The sequence below is a fragment of the Spinacia oleracea genome, chromosome 5 (genome assembly GCF_020520425.1).
Source record: "Spinacia oleracea cultivar Varoflay chromosome 5, BTI_SOV_V1, whole genome shotgun sequence".
In the NCBI taxonomy this organism is placed as follows: domain Eukaryota; kingdom Viridiplantae; phylum Streptophyta; class Magnoliopsida; order Caryophyllales; family Amaranthaceae; genus Spinacia; species Spinacia oleracea.
In genome coordinates, this window is record NC_079491.1 from 45812490 (window position 1) to 45825147 (window position 12658).

Below are 12658 nucleotides of genomic sequence, written 5' to 3' on the forward strand. Positions count from 1 at the left end.
GGAGCGCGCGCAGCGAGCGCTGGCGAGCGCGCACAGCGAGCGATGGCTCGCGTGCGTCGAGCGCTGGCGCGCGCGCAGCGAGCACCATAGCGTGCGATGGCTTGCGATGGAAGATGCAGCAGCTATGCGACGAGCGCATGGGCTGCGCGCACATGGCCAGCGATGGCTGTGTGCGTGCGGCCCATGGGCGTGCGATGCGTATGGTGTTTGCGTTGCGATTAGATCGTTTTGAATGTTTAATTTGAAATTTTTCAGTTTACGTAATTTTAATTAATTTTAAAATTAATAATTTAAATTAATTTCTTAGATTTTAATTTTGAATATTGTAATTATAATAAATTTTATTTATTCTAATTATTTTACTAAAATTAAAATCATGAATTAATTTAAATACGACTGAAATTAAATTAAACTTTTGGATTCAATTATAAATTTATATGAGCTTTAAATTTTAATTAAATTTGTATGTTTCCGGTTAGACTTGAAATACATTTTTATGTTTAAAATTAGTAAAGCATATGAATTTATTGGTTTAAGTGGGAGCCCTTTTAGTCATAAAACTCTTGATTAGGTCTACAAATCCTTAAGGCTAAAACAACTTGATTAGAATTAATAAGGACTGAATAATTGGTAGATTATTAGTGCCCTTGATTAATTGCTGCAAATGTTTACGTGATGCATAATGTATTTTACTAACCAGCTATGTGGGCCATTCATGATAATGAATGGGTGAATGGTATATATTGTATATGTACTGTTTTGCAGGTTATGAAGTGACTAGTATGGCCCAAATAGGATAGAAAATATGGTCTGCGTACCATTAATTTGAATGTAATTGGTCTAAAGTACCAAAGTTATTTTTCAATTCAAATATGGTCTGCGTACCATCAAATAGTTGTAATTAGTTATAGCTTATCCTATTTGAAGAAAATGGTGCCTCCCACGGAGATTTTCAAGACGGACTTTGAAGTCAAAGCTTCAAGATGAAGTCGGGCCATACCAGATCACATTTATCTTATGCATGTTTTAAGTTATTTATTGCTTTTAAATATGTCTTAAAATGCATGAGATCAATAGCTTGATTATGTTGCATGATTAAGGATTTTAGTTCACTTAAAATCTAACCAACATAGTAAGAGCCTTCAGTTCCAAACTTTAAAAAAAAATTGAGTTAAAAGGTGCCATGCCAAAATATACACTTGCTTGGATATCCTTTACATCAATCTAGTAATAGTTTTCGCTCAGCGAGGTGTTACTTATTGGTCCTAAAGGGGCAAGGTACACAAATAATTGTGAGTACATGTTAGTTTTGGTGAAACTCAACGATATAAGTAAGGAGTCCTTTTATGTCGTGGCAAAATCGATAGGTTTACCTAATAAGTTCTTAGACGTACCTATCAACCAAGAATAGTTTCTAGATTATTAGCAAAAGGCTTTTGCTTACCTAAGATGTTTTAGGATTAAGTCGACAAACTGTGCTTAGTTCTTCAATGATTTTAGGATCTTGGAATCATTTTATTCACACCTGCCGGAACAATAAATTCGAATAAAATGCTAATAACTTGTTGAAATTGCATGATTGCTTTATTTTTCAAGTTATTATTCATGATAAATGTTTAGACTTTGCATGCTTCAATGTATGTTTTAATTATTGTTTATAATTAAATATCTTGCACTGCAGTAAATCCTTTTAGAAAGGTAACAGTAAATTTCCTCGATTGGTAGTGAATCCAAGAACGATTCACGGAAATGAGAGAAAATGAGTAATTTAAAATGTACGTTTCTTTTAGCGACTTTTATGGTTGTTTTCGAATATCAAAATCGAATGGCAAACCAATTGGTGCTTGTGAATTCAAAATACAATGTAGTTTTGAGATCATAAAGCATTGAGTTTAAACGCTCAGCTTTACCAATGGTTAACAACCTAAAATATTTTTTCCATTTAATTCTCGAATGAGTCTAGACCCTAGACATTCGAATAGATCGATGCTTAGAGAACTTTAGAAGCTTCTGGTAAGATCATCTAGTTGAAACAGAATATTCAACATAAATTAAATAGAAAGAACCTTGTTGGAGTGACATTGGACATGTCTAAAAAAATATAAAAGTCAACACTAAAGAATTCAATTCTTAAGACTATAAGAAAGGGTACAAGAAATAGGAAAACGAGGAACAAATGAAAGGAATTTACGATTCCGTTTCTACCTATAAATTTATGTTTAAAGAGAAGTGACCTAGCAATCAAACTTCCTTGGTATCATATACCGCTTGAGGTTCTTACTTCGGTAATAACTCAAACAATGGAAGCTAGGATACACTAATGACCCACAAGTGGGAAATGAAGCATGGCAATGCTACATTAGTTGTAGGGTCATCTAGTTTGTTTTAAAGTCCTTTCAAAGGCTGGAACTAAATGGCTATTTTGTTCCATAATCAGCATACCTAAATTTCTGTTTTCAAACACAGAAAGACTCACATTCAAGAAAAACAAAAACAATGTTTGTTTGTTTATTTGAGTGAAATGGTCATTTACGGGTTGAGTCAATATGCTTGATTAAAACAAACAACTCTTTAACAATAAGAACTTTACTAGGTTCAAATCAACCCCTTGATTTGAGTTCCACTAATCTTTGGCATTGTTGCTTAGACCATATCAACAAGTTAACATTCAAAAGCTCTATTTTGATGGACTTTTGAAAGTTGATTGATTTCTAGATCATTTTAAGACAACCAGTCTTCCTTGTTGAAAGTAACAAAAGATAAAGAAAGATTTTATGACTTTATTATTTCACATGGATTTGAGTGAATATAGGTTTATTTACTCAAATGTGATATAAGTTGAATCTGTTTGGCTAGTTCAAAGATTCAGAAGTATAAAATCCACTTGGCAAGAAATCATAAAGATCTAGGTTAGATCATGTTGATGATTACTTGAGACCAAATATGATCATCAATGATTGTGTGTTGTAATTTCACAATCTAGGTCCATAAGATATGGCATATCTTAGTTGGAATAATCAAAGTCAATTAGTACTTGATTCGATTAATGATGAATCATAAAGACTTTTCCTATAATTTCTAAAACAAAATGCTCAACTACCACCAAACTAAACCAAATTCGTCAAAGCTATTGAAAAGTAATTTCAGAATAACTTTTCATAAAATATATCTAGAGAGTTGCAAAACTCAGTGGGAGCTTAGTGTTTGTCATTCGACAAACTAAGGCCCAAGTATAGATACATGTTTCATTGTGATTTATTCAAATGAGACACAAGGGTATTGTTTCTACCACGAATTTTTGAGAACATAATGTTTGTTTTCTCGAAATAATGTCCTTTTGGAAATTCGTTTCCAAAATGACAAGTGGGAGAAAATAGACCTCGAAAGTTTTCGAGGCGAACAACAAACATAAACGGACATTCCGGAGGCTTTTCGAAGTGCTTCAGAAAATCCGAACTTATTCTTTAAGGACCTTAGAAGTGGCTTTAAAGAATAGACATCTCTTAGAAGACTTTACAAGTGCTTCAAGGAGAACAGAATATTCAAAGGACTTTCAAGTGGCTATTGATATTCTATTGTTTGATGTTCTATACCCAAGTAGGCATAGAATTCAAGTCACTGAAACTATGAGATTCTTCTATAGTGAAGAAACATAGAGATCAGGTCAATGAAACTATGAGATTCTTCTATTAAATAGTGAAGAAACCTACAACTTGCAGTCAAACTATTATCATATAGATTAATGAACTTGTGACTTGTAAGAAAGCTATGACGAAATATAGATTCCCTAAAATGGTTAGAGGCCATATATAGACTATATGTTTAAATGGTTAGAGGCCATAAAACATACTCAATGTTTTGATGACAAAATTGAAATTTTGTTGATTTGCAAGAATAGTTTCACACCTATTGGTTGCAAGTTTGTTTTAAGGATAAAAACCATCAAACATGGAATTGTGTTCACGCACAAAGCTAGATTAGTTTCTAAAAGGTTACAAGCAAATTCATGGCATGGATTGTGTTGAAACCTCATGCATAATCGTAATGCTCAAGTCTATAATTCAAGCAATGATTGCATATCGGTACATATAGCAATTGGATGACAAAACTTATTCCTCAATCAAATGTTGGAATAAAATATGTACATGGTATGTCATAGGATTTGTGGATCCAAATAAATGCTTGAAAAGGAAAGCTAGCTTATAGAATCTAAGTACAGATTTAAGCAAGCAATTGGGAATTAGAACTGTATTTTAGTGAAGCTAATAAGTATTTTAGTTTCATAAAATGTACATGATTCTTATAGATATATAAGAAGTTTAGTGGGAGTACATAAAACTTAATTGGTCCTATGTGTATCACACACATATCTCTCTATTGTGAAATAACATTCAAATGCTAATAACTTAGGTTTGAAATTATTCATCAATGTTGGACCAAGGCGAAACTTAGTGCATACTGGGTATTAAGATCTATTTACAAAGATCTTATATTAATGTTTTAGATTAAGTAATGGCATTTACTAAATCAAACACGAATGACTCCATTGGAGATATTCGACCCATGTGAATAAATCTAAGTAACGGATGTTTGAACTATGTATAAGAATTTACTAAGTTAAACATCAAAGAGTCTAAATGAGATTCTTAACCTATATTATATGTCAAAGAATTTAGCTGAATTTAGTATCTACTGAAACTAGATAAGCTAAAGTTACATGAATAGAATTCAATTGGGAATTATTCTGCAAAAGAATTTATCATGTATGATATAATATGAGGATCGCCAAAAACGTATCGTATGACTTTAGGCATGACGAACATATACCAATCTCTATTGATCTAAGTAAAGATCAACTAGATTGAGATCAAGAATACTTATGATACTTGAAAAGGTACATAGGAATAGTTCTTGATTCAAGGAAACAAAGATATGCTAAATATTGATGCTACACGCATAAACACTGGCAAATGATCAAGCAAGACCCTTTGAAGTTAACCATTGACAAGGACGAGCTATAGAGCATTGTGTTTTGAAATGGAAACATGGATTGGAGACCATGAGTTGTTGCGTGGGAAATTAAAATAATAATTTCTATGTTCTAAGATATAGTTGGAGAGTCTTCCACATATCCATGAACTGCTTGGATAGGTAAATCCAAACAAAGCATCACTAGCAACCTATACAGTTGAAGTAAAAGTAATTATTGCCTAAGAAGCAATAAAACAGGGTTGTTTAAAGTTCTTCACTGAACTTGGGTAGATCACCTATCTGCTGGCTTGATGGTTCTTCATTGAAAAATGCGTAGAACCACTCTTGAAGCAAGAAAAACGTCTGCTAACTTGATGGTTCTTCATTGCGAAATGAGTAAAACCACCATCGAAGTAAGAAAGACTAGATCACATAATAAACAAACTCGAAAAGATCTTATCATCATATCTCGAAGAACATTCGATGAAAAGGATATTAAGATTGGCAAAGCATGATAACTAAACCTATGCAACAAGTGAGAAGCAACACTCACGTTGTAGCACTGGAAATCAAGCATAGCTTTGAATTCCATGAATTGTTTTAGAAGATGGGTTTGAGGCCCATGGTTATAAAACATTGGAGTTGAACATTTATCATATATGAAATGTATTTTCATATTCCATTTAATCTTGGTTTAGTATTAAATGATGAGTCCCTTCAAATTTGACGATATATTCAAGATAGACTGTCAGGACCAGTCCTGTGACTAAGAAATGTCTATCAAGTGAACTTGAATGTCAAAGGTTGAAAATGGTCCCTAGTCGGAGTTTTCTATAAAATTGGACGCATAGAAAACGTTAGACGACTAGAATGCAAGATGACTAGTAGTTCTGTTTCTTGAACTATGTGGACATGGCAATGTCATAATCATTTGCATAGATACTTACTTTGGGAAGACTAGTATCGGACAAGACCTATGAAACTTAACTGTAAGAGATGAAAATCTGTCATAAGTAAATTTCATTAAATTATTAGACACTAAATCCTCAATACCTGAGTGATTTGAGATTACTTGTTTGAGAACTGGTTGCTTTGACGTTGACCAACCGTCGCACCGTAAAAGGAGGCTATAAAGGCAACGCTCAGGTAATCACCTATCAAACGAAGTCTAATCTCAAGATCGCAAGATTGGGATTGTCCTCCCATAAATCGGGATGAGATGCTTAAAAGTTGTACAAGGCCACTCGGAGAGCTAGAAACTGTGAAATGCATGGCCGTGCTCGGATGAATCATAGGCTATGATTATCTGTTTATTTGATCAGTTGAACTCTGAAACCGAGGAACACCTCTGGACATAATAAGGATGACAACTCTTACCTTATGTTCAAGAGCAAGCATCGAGCGACAAAGGAATTAGGAAATGCACACTTGTCCCTAAGGACAAGTGGGAGACTGAAGGAAATAATGCCCTTGGTCCAAGTATGCATTCTATGTTAAGTCTAATAAATGCGGTCCAGTATTAATTAAAAAGTTAATAATTCAGTGAGATCAAGTGAGCTGAATGCCTAGCTAGAGGCCGCTTCAGTTCAAGTGGAATTAATGATATTAATCCACAGCTTACTCTTGACTGAACCCGTAGGGTCACACAAATAGTACGTAAACGGATCAAGTATTTAATGGCATTAGATACTCCATCTATGGATATTCGGAATCGACGGATCTTGGTTTCAGTGGGAGCTGAGATCGTCACAGGCAAGAAATGAATACTCCGGAAACGATGATATTGCCGGAAACGGAAATATGGATCGTATCGGAAATATAAATATTATCCAAGTCGTAGATGTTGCCGGGAACGGAAACATGGTACGTATCGGAAAATATTATCGGAAATGGAAATATTACCAGAATCGGAAATATTGCCGGAAACGGAAATATTGTCAGAATCGGAAATATTATCGGAATCGGAAAATAATTCCGGAAACGGAAATATTAAATATTTGTTCGAAACGGAAATTGATTCCGGAATCGGAAATATTAAATATTGTTCGTATCGGAAATGAATTCCGGAACCGGGAATTTAATCGGAAGCGTATCGTACGAATTAGCATCGGACGAGGCCTGCCGGACGAAGGCCCAGCACGAAGTCGGGCCATCGCCCAGCAAGCCAAACGCGCGCCCAGCCAAGGCAGCGCCCAGGCCCACCGCAAGGCAGGCCCAACGCGCGTTAAGGCCATGGCCTCGCTGCGTGGGCTGCTGCTCGCACGCACGCATGGGCGGCCCTCGTGGCTGCCGTGTGTGTGTGTGAGTTTGTGTTCATGCACGATTCCTAAAACTATTAGAATTAGTATATGATTAAATTCCTATTCCTAAAAGGATAAATTAATTAATTAGAGTTCTTATAGGATTCTAAGTTTAATTAATTCGTATCCTGCTAGGATTCCAATTCCCTTTCCATAACTCTATAAATACGTGCCTAGGGTCACATAGTTTTAAGAAATTAATTCAAGTATTCAAAGTGAGTTTTGAGAGAAAAATTCAGCCATATTTCTTACCTAAGAGTGCCGAAAATTCTAGTACCTTAAGGGCGATTCTAGTTGGTCAATCTTAAGGCGGATCCGGACGTGCTGTGGACTATCTACGGAGGGACGACACTTGGAGTCCTAAAGACTTGTTCTTGTTCGGTTCGGGCGCAGCTAGGGAAGGCACGCAACAAAGAGTATGCATCTAAATTATGCTATATGATTATGTGTAAATAATATGTATTCCTGGCTAAATGGTTTTTCCGCATGATTTATGAATTGTCATATGTATCATAACCTAACATATTATATTGGCATTATTGAATTATTGGTTGAACAAGCATGTTGGGATTATTATGAGTATGGATTTCATTTTCAATCATGTTGTTCAGTATTCATGCATGTATGGTTTGTTTCACATGCAAGGGATGTATTATTTATTGTTATGCTATTGTACGGGATGTCTAGCATACTTTTGAGCCAATTATTCGTACCTCGTTGTACTATTTATTTTACCACATGTGAAGGGCTAGCTCTTGTATTCATGATTTGTTTGTAATTTATTAAATGGCTTTTGCATGTTGATTAGTACTTTGTGAGTGATGTATGTTTTTAGTTTTGTTTCACTCTATTCTTGTAAGTACTCAGCTTTTGCTGACTACGTGCTTTGTGTTTTTGGTCATGGCCTTCGCCTTAATGACCCTATGATGACCTATCATTTGCACTTGCATTGACGGGGAGTAGAATAATATAGCAGGTTGGTAGATCGAAATCATGTGGCTTGGGATGATTGAGTGTAATCCCCCGTAAATTTATAAATTTTATTAAATATATTTTAACGTATATTATTTATAATTAAATAGAATTTATGAAGTTTAGTAATAAATATATATTTAACGTAATTTATTTTTATACGTTCTAAATATTTCAACGATTTATGAAATCAAAAAAAATAATTTTAGAATTTTATGTTGAAAAGAATTTGAATTGCGAAAACACGTTCGATTGAATTTGGAAAACAATATTAACTGGTTTTGGATTCAAACAAACTCAATTCTAATCCTAGCCCAAATTGACAAAGCCCAAAACAAGAAAACCCATATTATCAACCCATAATTCAACTTCACGTAAAATCAAGAAAGCCAAAAACCCTCTTCTCTCCTCTCCTCCAATTCACGTGAAAAGCAAGCAAACTCTCTCTCTGCTTCAGCCACCGCCGCCCTCCTTGCTGTTGTCCCTCACGCCGCCGGCCAACCACCTCAGACGCTCCTCCTCCGTCGCGTGCAACCTTCCTCGCCGGTAACTTCTTCTTCCTCCTTTTCTCCTTCGGTTTTCCTTCTCCCTTTCGTTCTCTCCTCCTTAATGCTTGTGTTCATTTGTTGCGACAGCCACCTGCACCCCGTCGCTGCCGCCAACCAACCAGCACCGGTCGTTGGCCCCTTCCCTTCTCCTTCGCGAAGCATCAACACTCCTCCTTTTCTTTCTCCTCTGCGTGCGTTTCCTCCTGCTTGCACCACCAGCCACCTTCGGTCACCCTGCTGCGCCACCACCCATCGCCGCGCTGCCACTGTGGCATCGCCGTGCTGCTGCACCAACCGCCGTCAGCTCTTCCTCCCTTCACTTTTTGGTTTACTCCTAACCCTAAGCTAATTTAATGTTTTAATTATGTTTAATTAATTTAATTTATGTTTTCTTGAATTAAATTTTATAGTTTTATAATTTAATTATGAATTTCAGATTATATGTTTTGCATAATCAAATTATTAATTTTCAGATTATGTAATTGAATTGGAATTTGAATTTTAATTATTTAAAGCATGAAATTTTAAGGTTTTAAAGGTTTAATAGTTTTGAAATCATGGTAGAATGATTATAAATTATTAAAGTTATTGTTTTTATGATTTCAAAGTTTTGGGAGTAGTTTGAAATTAGTTATATTGCTGAAAATTTAAAGTATGATGTTTGCGAAGAGTTTTCAACGAATTTCAATCAGTAATTTAATAATTATGATGTTAGGAAATCAAACATTCAAGTTTGGATATTGGGGAAGGTTCTAAATATGTTTAGGATGTATTTAGAATGCTTTATTATAGTTGTGAATGATTAGAAATTGATTGGGAATCCTTGTTGGTTGTTTTAGGCGGAGAATTCTCTTTAGGCGACTTTTGAAAGTGTTAAAGTGGCCTATTAGTTGTTTATGCAAGGTACGTACATACCTGTGTGCTTGGAATGTGTGCTAATTGATGAAACCATGTTGAATCTTGTTGTTGAACTTGGTTATGTTGATATTATTGTTGAACTTGGTGATGTTGATATTATGGACGAACTGGGTTATATTGAATGTGCATGTTTAATACTGTTGGACAAACTTATTGAACTTATTTTGCACTATAAGAACTGTAACATGTTAGTATGGATGTTTGATACAAACATGTTGGTTGGGAACACTAGATTATTCTATATGATTGGGTTGGATCAATTGGTTGTTGTTCCCTTTCTATCTTTTCACTACTTTATAAGGGCGGAGGACCTTGTTTAGTAAGTTGAAACTTTATGCCCATATACAGGGTTGCTCATGGTTAAAGGAAAGGTTGGTTAAGTTGGAATGAGTCTTGATTGATGCTTTTATGATCACTTACTTAATTCCAAGATAAAAACAGTTGTGAACAAATGTGAATTGTCTGTCTTATGTAATGGTTGAGTCATAACGGAATCTCAATTTGTAAATCATGTAAAGTGAAACTGAATAGCAATAGCTTTAGACTGTGCACGTCTGAAGTGACGGACAAACAGGAGTTGGGGTTCATGGTGGTAGCCCATGGCCTTTTCTGGGACCGGATTGATCACCGTGTCCTATTTTTATTTAAACGTTCCTCGATATCGCAGGTCACTGAGGTTACGGAGTCGCGCCCGTACCTCGTCTTCCTTAGTGAAGACTTCTGGATGGTCAACTCGGTCCATTGTCTATTTCAACTAAAATAATATTATGGTTATTAAGCCTAGCTTAGTCTAGTCAAGTATAATCGTCAAATTATTATGTTTTGTCTGTCCTTACTTATATTTATTAGTATCATGTTAGGGTTGTTGGTTTGATAGTATCATGCTAGGATTGTTGTTGTTTTAGTATGTAGTACTCAGCTTTGCTGATTACGTGCTTTGTTTGTGTGTGTTGATCATGGCTATGCCTTATTGATCCTGTGATGACCCATCTTTGGTGAGCAGTCTCTAAGGATCAATAAGCGTTGCCCATCTACAGGTTTGAAGATGATGCACCATTGGGATCGGGATTAGAGAGCTTGTTGTTCTATTTGTTTACTTGAGTGATTTAATTTGTTAACTTGGATTTGAAATTTGTCGTACTATTCGTATTTCCTTATTTCAGTTAATTGGTTTGGACCTAATATGTAATAGATTATTTATGAACCTAAAAGTTAGTTTTATGTTTTCCGCTGCAAAATTCTGAATAAGCCGTTACGTTTTTACACGGGCGATAATGCCTTGATAATTCTCTACGTTTTATATTAAAAGATTATTTTAGAAAAGAGAGAATTGTCGGGGTGTTACAAAGTGGTATCTAGAAGCTAAGGTTTTACTTTAATAAATTTTAGGCGCCTAACTATCTAGTTATTTAAAATAAATTTCTTAAAAATCGAGATTCTACGTATTATAGTGTTCAAAAATTGGTACTTTTTTTTGGGGGACCGATTTCCTTTTATCCTGTTTGAAAGTATATAATATTTCTTATTTAAGTTCGAAATCAAATTATTATTAAAGTTAAAGTGATACTTTCGACATTTTTATTTTTCTTATTATTTATTATTCAAAAAAAAAAAAATGAGTACATTTTTTTAAGTTGTTTCAAGAGTTAGAATTCGTTATTAGAAAATATAAATCTTTTTCGAATTAATAACTTTATTTTCTAATTTATTCGCTACGCATTTCCTTAATTTATTTTACTTTATTTATTTTATATTTTTTATTTATATTAATATTCTATGTTATAATTTTATTATATTAGCGTCCTTTTACCTTGTTATTTAAATTATTCCAATGCTTTAGTTTATGAGAGATGGGTAGTATAAGAAGGGCATATAAGGTAGAATTATATGTGCATTAGTAGCTAGTCAACGCTAACTTTAGAAATTGATTGTTATGTACGTGCGTGTGCTAATTGTTTAAGTGTTACATTTACATGTGCATAAAGAATTGTTTGCTTCCACCAAACTTATTGCGTTATTGAACTTTGTTTATGATTTGGTTGGAAAATCGTTAGTGAGACATGGAATTGTTTATTTCAGGAATAAAATATTTCTTTCCAAGTATACCAACATAGGATCCTTCGAGAAACTTGATATAGAAACCCCTGATATTTACGTGAAGAAAATCATGTTTGGATGTGAATATTATGCTAAAGTTCAAGGGCAACCTATCTTAATGAGAAAGGATATCATACCAGCCACTATCATTAATTGCTTACCTAACAAATTTCCATACCTAGAACTCAAGGAAAAGTTTAAAGACATGCATTCTGATAATGGAACTCCAAACTTGACTAAGTATGGGACTTGGGATGGTAGATGGAAATATGATTCAGAAATTCTGACCACCATTATTGAAGCAGCAGAAAGTGGGTTTAGAGACGATAAAATCGTAGGAAGTCATGTTGGGGATTCAGTTACAGAAGAACCTATGGGAATAAGTGTAAATAATGACCTAGAGGAAAATGATGTAGCTGTGGAGAATGAGAATGTAGGTGTTGAGGCAGAGAAACCCTAACCCAGGGGCCCATGAGCCTACCATTGAGATCTCTAGTGATTCAGATAGGGAGCTAGAGGAAGAGTTCGACGAATCTTGAAGATCTAGATTTCACTCCGCAAGTTTCCTAGGAAAGAACAGATAGGCAAGATGCCACAAGTATTTGAAGTTGTAAAGTTAGTTAGTTCTTTTATGTTTTAAAGAATAAGTAGCAAAGCTAAAACAGTTTAAAGTTAAAGCAATAGGAGTTTGAGTTATTCTTTATTCTTTTCAAGGATGTAATAGCCCCTTTATGGTATTTTGAGGACAAATGCGTTATTACGGTTTAGAAATTATTCTTCACACTCTTTTGAGGAATAAAAGTTAGATTATTGATTATTCAAAGGATCAAGAGTTCATTTTGGGACACGATG

General features: G+C 34.6%; 1 long non-coding RNA gene across 1 annotated transcript; it reads left to right on the forward strand.

Moving 5' to 3' along the window:
- Positions 1-8472: 8472 nt before the first annotated feature.
- LOC130460979 (uncharacterized) lies at positions 8473-10974 on the forward strand. The gene is made up of 4 exons (XR_008921243.1): positions 8473-8789; positions 8879-9117; positions 9631-9694; positions 10713-10974. It is a non-coding gene; the product is annotated as an uncharacterized lncRNA (long non-coding RNA).
- Positions 10975-12658: the final 1684 nt, after the last annotated feature.